We start from the raw sequence: 10,592 nt of genomic DNA on the forward strand, positions 1-10,592 counted from the left end.
CCCACTATTCCCTGACTCACTTACCCCCTAGGTGTCTCCACACACTTTTTGGATACTCACCTTAAGGAGATAGGACACCGCTTATAATCCACATGATAGGCCACTCACAGACTAAGCCAGAAGCCTGCTGCACACTGAGGAGGGGCAATCACCATGAAACAATCTGTCTGAGCATGGCTTCCTGGCTTGGTTTAATATTCCCAGTCATTGTTAAGGCTTGTTATAAATCACTTGGATTTGAAGGAATGCTGTCATCCAATAGATGGCGCTAGAGAGGTATTTTCCCATCCTTATTTGCATAGATATCCCAGAGGAGCTAGCATCACCTTATAAGTCTCCTTACTCATTTTTTGGGTGACATCAGAGGTCCTTGACAGACAGCACCCACCCGCACCCGGCTCAGGTAGTTAACCATGTGCTGCATGATTAACGCTATAAATAAACCTCAAAATTCTATGGCAGAATTGATGCGTTTTCTCTCCCTGTGATCATAAAAAAAGATGTGATACAGGCGAACATGGAGGCTCTAGTACCCTGTTGTCCCACCTCTAGCTTGGATACAAGATGTGATACAGGCGAGCATGGAGGCTCTAGTACTTTGTTGTACCGCATCTAGCTTGAATACAAGATGTGATATTGGGGGCAATTGAGGCATACATGTTCCATATGGTATTATGTGTCCACATTTGCTGTGACTGAGCCTCTAGATCATACAAACTTCTAGGCTGTGGGAGTTGCCGTCCTAAATGCGCAGACAGGTGCCCGCGGCCGGCGAGTGACGTTTCTGTGCGGGGCTCTGCGAACCCCGCACAGAAATAGAGCATGCCGCGGTTTGTTTTCCACGTGTGATTTCGCGCAGACAAACCGCGGCCGTCTGCCTAGGATTGCGTTTTCTAACACAATCCTATGGCAGCTTCCATGGGTGGAAATTCTGCAGGAAATCCGGCAGCGGAATTTCCGCCCGTGTGCACGGGGCCTAAGGCTGCTCTAAGACGTGCGTTCAGAAAACACAGCTTAAAATCGTGGGTTTTTTACCTCAATTTTGAGCAGCACTTTTGAACGCATGGTAAAGCAGTTTTAATGCACCCCACAATTGTGATGGGTGGGGAGGTGTGCAGCAGGCTTCTGGCTTAGTCTGTGAGGGGCCTATGATGTGGATTATAAGCGGTGTCCTTTCTCCTTAAGGTGAGCACCCAAAAAGTGTGTGGAGACACCTAGGGTGTAAGTGAGTCAGGGAATGGTGTGGTCTCTCCATCTTTCTTATATACATTCCTATGTGGGGTTACACGAGGTGTGTGGTGATGGTACGGTTATATAAGGGGAGTGTGGTGGTGTTATTGTTACGCGAGAGAAGTGGGTTTTCATGAGGGAAATGTGGCGACCTGGGGTTACATGCAGGGAGTGTGGTGACGGTACGGTTACATGCAGGGAGTGTGGAGACGGTGGGGTTACATGCAGAGAGTGTGGTGACGGTGGGGTTACATGCAGGGAGTGTGGTGACGGCGGGGTTACGTGCGGGGAGAGTGGTGACGGCGGGGTTACGTGCGGGGAGAGTGGTGACGGCGCGGTTACGTGCGGGGAGCGTGGTGACGGCGCGGTTACGTGCGGGGAGCGTGGTGACGGCGCGGTTACGTGCGGGGAGAGTGGTGACGGCGCGGTTACGTGCGGGGAGAGTGGTGACGGCGCGGTTACGTGCGGGGAGAGTGGTGACGGCGCGGTTACGTGCAGGGAGTGTGGTGGCGGCGCGGTTACGTGCAGGGAGTGTGGTGGCGGCGCGGTAACATGAGGGAATTGTGGTGACGGTGTGGTTACGTGCGGGGAGTGTGGTGACGGTGCGGTTATGTGCGGAGAGTGTGGAGGCGCAATGGTTACATGAGGAAGGTGTGGTGATGGTACGGTTACATGCTGGGAGTGTGGTGGCGGTACGGTTACATAAGGGCGGTGTGGTGATGGTGGGGTTACATGCGGGGAGTGTGGTGACGGTGTGGTTACATGCTGGGGAGTGTATTGACGGTGCGTTTACATGCGGGGAGTGTGGAGGCGGCACGGTTACATGCGGGGAGTGTGGAGGCGGCGCGGTTACATGCGGGGAGTGTGGAGGCGGCGCGGTTACATGCGGGGAGTGTGGAGGCGGCGCGGTTACATGCGGGGAGTGTGGAGGCGGTACAGCTGCACAAGGGGAGTGTGGTGGGGATGCTGATTTTCGCACCTGTGATGGAACCCCTAACAATAATTTGTGCCGTGCCATTTCCATAAATGTCATAGAAGGCAATGAAAATGAAGTGAACAGTTTAGCATACAGTAATGCCCCTTTCACACGGGCCAAAAATCTCACTTACCCAAAGGAATTCATATCGCAGAGCCCGGCAGGTTGTTATGGCAACAGGACGCCAGATACTGGCGTCCTGTATTGCCAGCGCCTAAGATTGCTATAGTAAGTATTTTAGCATTTTGCCTCACAAAAAAACGCAATAAAAGTGATTAAAAAAGCGTATGTACCCCAAAATGGTACAAATAAAAACTACAGCTCGTCCCGCAAAAAATAAGCCCTCAGAGAGCTCCGTCCATGGGAAAATAAAAAAGTTATAGGACTTGGAATGCAGTGAGTTAAGAAAAAAAAAATAATTTCCAAAAAAAGGCTTTTTATTGTGGAAAAACCTAAAAAAAATATAAGAATTTTGGTATCATTGTAACCGTACCATCCCGCAGAAAAAAATGTAGTGTATCATTTATGCTGCATGATTAACGCTATAAAAAGAAAATCAAAATTCTATGGCAGAATTGATGCGTTTTCTCTCCCTGCGATCATAAAAAAAGATGATGTGATACAGGCGAACATGGAGGCTCTAGTACCCTGTTGTCCCACCTCTAGCTTGGATACAAGATGTGATACAGGCGAGTATGGAGGCTCTAGTACTTTGTTGTACCGCCTCTAGCTTGGATACAAGATGTGATATGGGGGGCAATTGAGGCATACAGGTTCCATATGGTATTATGTGTCCACATTTGCTGTGACTGAGCCTCTAGATCATACAAACTTCTAGGCTGTGGGAGTTGCCGTCCTAAATGCGCAGACCGGTGCCAGCGGCCGGCGAGTGACGTTTCTGTGCGGGGCTCTGCGAACCCCGCACAGAAATAGAGCATGCCGCGGTTTGTTTTCCACGTGTGATTTCGCGCGGACAAACCGCGGCCGTCTGCCTAGGATTGCGTTTTCTAACGCAATCCTATGGCAGCTTCCATGGGTGGAAATTCTGCAGGAAATCCGGCAGTGGAATTTCCGCCCCCCCTCTCTGCCTCCTCTCCGCCCCTCTGCACTAAGACGTGCATTCAGAAAACACAGCTTAAAATCGTGGGTTTTTTACCTCAATTTTGAGCAGCACTTTTGAACGCATGGTAAAGCGGTTTTAATGCACCCCACAATTGTGATGGGTGGGGAGGTGCGTTAGAAAACGCAAATACAGGACAGATAGCGCTTAAAAATCACCGCTTCCGAGCTCACGTCTGAGTAATCGCATTCAAATCAATGGAAGCAGTATACCGCAATAAAAAGCGGTGTGTGTGTGTGATTTTCATCTAGTGCAGGAAACGCGTTAATAGGGCTAATTCATGTATGGAAATTCATTTTGCAGCTGTATGCAGCATGATTTAGGTATGGGTACGCGGTGAGAAAGGTAAGGGGGGGCCCTGAGCTGAACTTTTGCACCCGGGCCCTTGAGCCTTTAGGTACGCCCCTGACCCTAAGGGTGTTTCTCACCTCATCTTTCTGCGTTTTACATACAAAAATGACAGGAAAGGGTTGTGACCCGGCGGCCGTCGCAGGGAGAAGATGACCATCGCCACTGTATGCCACGGAAAGGGGTGAACGCGCGTGTGAACTGGCATTTCAAGCGCAACCCGATTACTGTAAACCTTGTTTATGCACAAATACGCTCCACTGCGACAATAGTCTTGGCGTGTACATTCGTCTACCGAAGCCCTAGGGCCTCTTTCACACGGCGTGCTAAATTTAGCAGAAAAGCGGTCGCAGAAACCGCAATGATTTTTACGTGCATTTGCGCTCCCGATATTCCATTAGAGTCTAAGGGGGTAAGCAAATTCGCTCTCATATGCATAAAATTGCGCCGAGGGCTCCTTCACACGAATGTACTTTAGTCCCCTTATAGTTCTGATCCCAGGAATGCACAAAAATAAAGACTGAAAAACTGGTTGCTCATTAGTGCTTAAACCAGGTCAGTCATGAAGGAGTTAACTGCGGGCATTCACTGCTGGTCAGTCAGGTTACAGATGGAGGGTTGTTAGGTGAATTGCATGTAAATCTGCAATAGTTTGGGGGACTCCCAGCAGACAGAGGGGTTCTTCTCCAGCAAGCAGGCAGCACATGGTTAACTACCTAAGCCGGGTGCGGGTGAATGCAACGCTTGTATGAAAGAGGCCTAAAGCTGCGGGGGGTTTTTTCTCCCCCCTTCCCCCATGCACAGATATACGTTGTCCTCGTGTGCAGGGGGGGGGGATGGAAGAGCCAGGAGCAGGAACTGAGCTCCCGCCCCCCCTCTCTGCCTCCTCTCCGCCCCTCTGCACTATTTGCAATGGGGAGAGGTGGGACAGGGGCGGGGCTAATTCTCAGAACTTAGCCCCGCCCTGCCTCTTCCCATTGCAAATAGTGCAGAGGGGCGGAGAGGGGGACGAGAGCTCAGTTCCTTCTCCTGGCTCTTCCATCCTCCCCCCCCCCCCCTGCACATTACATAGAGAACGCCCACAAGTGACCCCATTTTGAAAACTAGACCCCAGAACAAATTTATCTAGGGGTGTACTGCACATTTTGACCCCACAGCTTTTAAATGAATTCAAGCAAAGCAAAAGGAAAAAAATTGTGATTTTCGTTTTTTGGCAATTTTGTCATTTTAAAAACAGCATTTTTGTACAGCACACACATGAATTAAGATTTGCACCCCAAAATAGATACCCCTGTTTGTCCAGTGTTCAGAGACATACCCATTGTGGCCCTAATCTTATGTCTGGATGCACAAAGGGGCCCAAAATGTAAGGAGTAGTCGGTGGCTTTCAGAACTGAAATTTAGCATGAAGGGGATTTCGGCCCCATAGCACACTTGTAGAGCCCTTGAGCGGCCAAAACGACAGAGAACCCCTACAAATGACCCCATTTTGAAAACTAGACCCCTTAACGAATTCATCTAGTGGTGTACTGCGTATTTTTACCGCACAATTTTTGAATAAATCTAAGCAGTAGGAAAAATTTCAATTTTCATTATTTTGGCAGTTGTATCAATTTAATCGGACGTAAAAACACTATGGGCTGGTCGTTAAGGGGTTAAACCATCGGATGGTTGGCTCTGAGCCAGTCATATATGTATCTCATGGGCTAGAGATGTACCTTGAAGCTTCTAGGGCCCTAACAGGGCTTTCCCCACCATGTGCCATTTATAATACTAGTGTGGCAGGAGAGTGACTAGGAGTACAGTCATTGCCTCTAGGGAGTACTTAGTCTGTCCTGGTATTGTGATGAAGGTAGGTACAACACATAGTGCCATGATAACCTTTGCTGAATTTTTAAGTAATTTATTTGAGAAGGGAATACTTGGCCAAGGAATGTTGGAAAACCCTATTCTAGATGCTCATGGTCTGCTTGTATCTTGTGCGCACTCTTCTCTGAACACACACCCTTAGGGCTAATTCACATGGACATATGTCTCCCAATGTGAAAAATACATGCGTAGTAAGCAGTGCTAAAAGCCCACTGATTTGTCTAGGGCTTCTCACACCAGCGTTTTTTATTCACGTCTGTGGAAAAAAAATTGCAACGTGTCCTATTTTGGTGCGGAATATGCACCTTATCTAGTTTTTGGGGATTTAACAGGCGTAGTAAATGTGCATATGAAAAATACGTGGGACACATACTCCCGTCTGAGTGAGCCCTTAATCTATGGGGGTTTGCCTTTGTTTCCGCAGGAGAAATCAGCTTGTCCAGGCCTGTCTGTTTCCTTCGGGGGTGCTAGGATATTCTACATTAACACATCCTGTCCTCTAAAAAGGGTGTGGAGAATGGGAGTAACTACCCTGTTTCCCCAAAAATAAGAACTACCTACAAAATAAGCTCTACCATTATTTTTCAATGGGGCTTGAAATATAAGCCCTACCCTGAGATCTACCAAGCAAGTTTTTGTCTTTGGCCATAGTCTTAGAAGCTTCAATGTTCAATAGGCCTGTACGTTTACAGTATTCTGGGAGTACAGAGCTGTATTAGTGTTACTGACCAGTACATGAATGCCATGTATTACATAGAAGGCCAATGTCTACCTGAGCGAGAGCTATTGCTTGATGGCATCTCTCCCCTCTGGCTAAGTGGAGTAGGTATCCCATACGGACATGATAATCCTATGGGAAGATCCCTTATTATATTTATTTACTTATTTATTTATTCAGCTTTTCTTCTACTTACAATTCTCGGGGCAAAACTTTTACTCATGACCGTGTGTCAAGTCTGTACCAATGTAGAAGTAGAGGTAAGGAATACTATATGAAATATAATGTTCCCAAAACGTTTTAGCTGAGATCTGTAGTAGAATCATTCCTGTTTATTAAAGTAAACTATGCTATGGGGCTGAAAGGTAAGGAATTGGGGGTAACAGGGAGCTGCTCTTTATACTCACCAGGTTCCTCTTTTCCAGCACTGTGTCTCCGAGAAATCAGAACACGCGCAGCGTGACCCTTTTTAGAAGATAATGCGCATGTGCTCTCTCATTAAACTCTATACGAGAGCGCATGCTTACAGAGCCGTCTGCAGAGTCGTGCTGTCTGCTTCTCCGATTTCTCAGGGTTACAGCGCTGGAATGAGGGACCTGGAGAGTATAAAAAGCACCCCCCCCCCCTCTACAAGTTCCTCCCTCAGCTTTGAGCCCCATAATGTGGGTGCTGATATGTTCCCTTTAACTGGACCTTATCTTTCCCTTTTAGTTTCTGCCTGTTTATGTTCCCTCTGAGGAGGAGGAGAAGGATTATTTTTTATATGCAAACAATGTTCGGGATTACATGGCACAGTATGTAACCAAATCTATATAGGATTGTATTTCATTTTTTGAATTGATCAAAAATATGTATACAATAAAGCGTGTCTCCAAATTTTAAACATTTTGTAGGATATTTACTTAAACCAGCATTTTATACACCAGTCTAAGGCTTCCCTCACACAGCTGAAAAAGCAGCCAAGGATGCTGGAAAAAAAAAAAGCATGTGCCGTCCGGGTCCCGGCCACCGATCTCTGCCACTACTCCGGGCTTCCCCTGCACTGACAAATGATCTATTGCTGTAAACAAGGTTTGAGAACTCGCCTCCAGCAATAGACTGCTGTGATTGCCTGGGACAGCCATGAATGGCTGTGATTGCTTCTCGACGCTGGCTCGATGTCCAATCACAGCAATCTATTGCTGGAGGAGAGTTCTCAAACCTCGCTTACAGCAATAGATCATTTGTCAGTGCAGGGGAAGCCCGGGCCGCTGCCCATTCATTTCAATGGGTGACACAGGGCTGAAAACGTCCCAAAATAGAACATGCAACGCTGTTAAAGCGCAGCGTTGAAGACACAGCGTTTTTAGCCTTGTGTGAGCAGCCCCATTGAAATGTATGGGTGCGTTGTACAGCGTTTAGCGCAGCACTAAAAACTGTACAAAAACACCTGTGTGAGGGAGGTCCAAGGGTCCTTTTACACAAAACGAGTGTCAGGCAAACAATGCCCGACATTCATCCCTGTGGTGCTCGCTCTGCACAGGAGCGAGCATTGCTGGATCGCTGACAGCGCAGCCAGCAGGGAGGCGGGGCAGCTGGAGGAGAGTTCTGCTCACCTCCATTCACTGTAAGCAGCAGACGTTCAGTACTGGACGGCTGCTGCTTACACCGAGAAATGTGTTTGGATTTTAAGCTGCTTAAAAGTGAACAACTGGACGATTCTGATCCAGTCGTTCAGTTTCTGCATGTTTTTACATGGGACAATTATCGTTCAAAACCCTGCGGGAGAACACAAGCTACTTACTAGTATTAAGAGGCACAAGCTACTTACTATTGACATCGTGTGACATTAGGCCGGTCTGTTGGTCGAACTCAGATCTTAGGAACGAAAATGTCCAAGTCACCTAAAAATATGTATGGAATTAGTCTAACGAGTTCTGGATGTGTTCCTTTCCTGCGCAATTACGCAGCGTATCACGCACCTCCTGGCATATCACATGTATATTTGTGCATCCCCATTAACTTCTATGGGGACTTTTGGTGTGCAAAAGTGCCGCAAAATAGAGTATGCTGCATATTTTTTTTTTTGCATGAAATGTAAAGATGCGCACTTGTGAACGAACCCGTCCGTTAGGGCTCTATTCGCTGCATAAATGCGCACACAAACACACCCATCTGAAGCCAGGCTTAAGAGTTCCTTCACATGGACATTTACACGCGTGTGTTAGCATGCGCAAACTTTCTGAGCACAATATGCAGAGAATAAAACCCATTGATTTCAACGGATTGGTTTTCGTTTCCTTTTTTTGCCCAAATGCGAAAAAACCGCTGCATGCTCTACTTTTGTGTGCATTTAAAGTCTGTTAAAAAGAAAGCATAGGTTAGTTTTTAAAAAGCACATTGCACTTACCTGCATCAGCGTTCTGCAGCTTCTTCTATTCTTCTTTTAAAGATGGCGCCGCTGGTCTTCTCCCACGGTGCACCGTGGATTTTCTTCTCCTTCCTTGCGTTCCATTGCCGATTCCAGCCTCCTGATTGGCTGGAATCGGCACACGTGACGGGGCAGAGCTACGATGACGACGCGGTGAGCAGCTCTCCGGCACGAGCGGCCCCATTCACCAGGCAGAAGACCGCACAGCGCAAGCGCGTCTAAAAAAGCAAGAAGCCAGCGAAATTAGACGGAGCCATGGAGACGGGGACGCCAGCAACGGAGCAGGTAAGTGAATAACTTCTGTATGGCTCATATTTAATGCACGATGTATATTACAAAGTGCATTAATATGGCCATACAGAAGTGTATAACCCCACTTGCTTTCGCGAGACAACCCCTTTAAGGCGCAAACAGGCTTGGTCACTAAGAGGTTAATGGGGTCGGCTGCAGCATCGCTGGCTTCATTGAAAGCAATGGCTAAACCTCTGCGGCAGTAATAGTGACTCCCCAGCGATAATTGTGACCCTGAAGGGATGCGAGGCTGTTTTCCAATGAAAACTCTCGCATCCCTGGGGAAATCACATGGTAAGCAGCACGATATGGAGGCGGGATTCACGGCCCCACATCACGCTCGCCCGTGTGAATTGGCCTCAGGGCTCATGTCCACGACCGTGTTTTTATGGAGTATCAAGTGTGCGTTGCATGACACGCAGTGAATGGAGGCAATGAAAGTCAGTGGACATGCTCTATTTCTCTGCACATGATATGCAGCCCTTTTATGGATTGCGTATGATACGCTGTCCATACGCACACATTGCGAGAGGGCAGTGTTTCGATACACATTCCTGCTCTGAACAGAGCGGGAATTTAAAAAAAAAAAAAATCACACTGCGCATGTCCGTGATGTGAGATTAGTGGGCATGCGCAGTGCTATACTTGCCACATACACGACCTCTGCCGGCAGAGAGTATTGGTTGTAATTTATAAAACACCGCGGGAGACCCACAGTGTATTACGTATACGCCCGTGGACATGAGCCCTAAGGTTGCTTTCACACAGGAGTCTGTTAAAATGCTGCATTTTAAAGCGTTTTCGAACGCCATTTTTAAATGTGTTCAACAGTGTTGTGTAACGCACTCCATCATTACAATGGGTGATATGGGGCATTAAAAAGGGCTGAAACAAACTAAACTAGAGCAGATAGCGTTAGAAAATTGTAGTGTTCGAACGCTCCCTGAGAAGCTCCATTGTGATCAATCAGTGGTTTTTTTTGCGGCTTTTCACAAACCACGCTAAATGCTGTAAAAAACATTCTGTGTGAAAGAGGCCTTAGTGACAACGTCTGTTTTCTCCTTAACCCCTTATTGACCACCCTATAGTGTTTTTAATCCCCACAGCCATAAAAACATGCTCACTCTGAGGATTAAAGCCCTGGGGGCTGTGGACATGACAGCTCCTTGTTGAAAGCTGCCGCAGTGACCCCCAGTCACGCTATTGCCGTTATCCAAGTAAACAGTTAAAAAATTAAAAATTTCATCTTTCCTCATATCCGTGAGTGGAGATGAAATTACATACCTAAAGCCCCCGGATTTATCCGCGGACCTTACCCCAGATTGCTGGGGTAATTTAAAATCTCCCTGTTGCTGGCTAGCAAACGTAGCTGAAAGCCTGGAGATTTCACGATGGGCCGCGGTCCCTGGTTACGTGTAAAAATAAAAAAGTTTAATGTTTCATCTCCCGTCATGGCTCCAATCAGTGAGGGGGAGATGAAAATATTTCCCTAAAGCCTCCGGCAATGTCCCCGACGGGATCTTTATCCTTCATCACATGATCAACCATTATCCAAATGATAATGGTGATCACGTAAAAGTTGAAGTTTAATCTCCCCTCTCCGTTGCGATTGGTGAGAGCAGATGAAACG

The sequence above is a fragment of the Eleutherodactylus coqui genome, unplaced genomic scaffold (assembly GCF_035609145.1).
Source record: "Eleutherodactylus coqui strain aEleCoq1 unplaced genomic scaffold, aEleCoq1.hap1 HAP1_SCAFFOLD_41, whole genome shotgun sequence".
Classification (NCBI taxonomy): domain Eukaryota; kingdom Metazoa; phylum Chordata; class Amphibia; order Anura; family Eleutherodactylidae; genus Eleutherodactylus; species Eleutherodactylus coqui.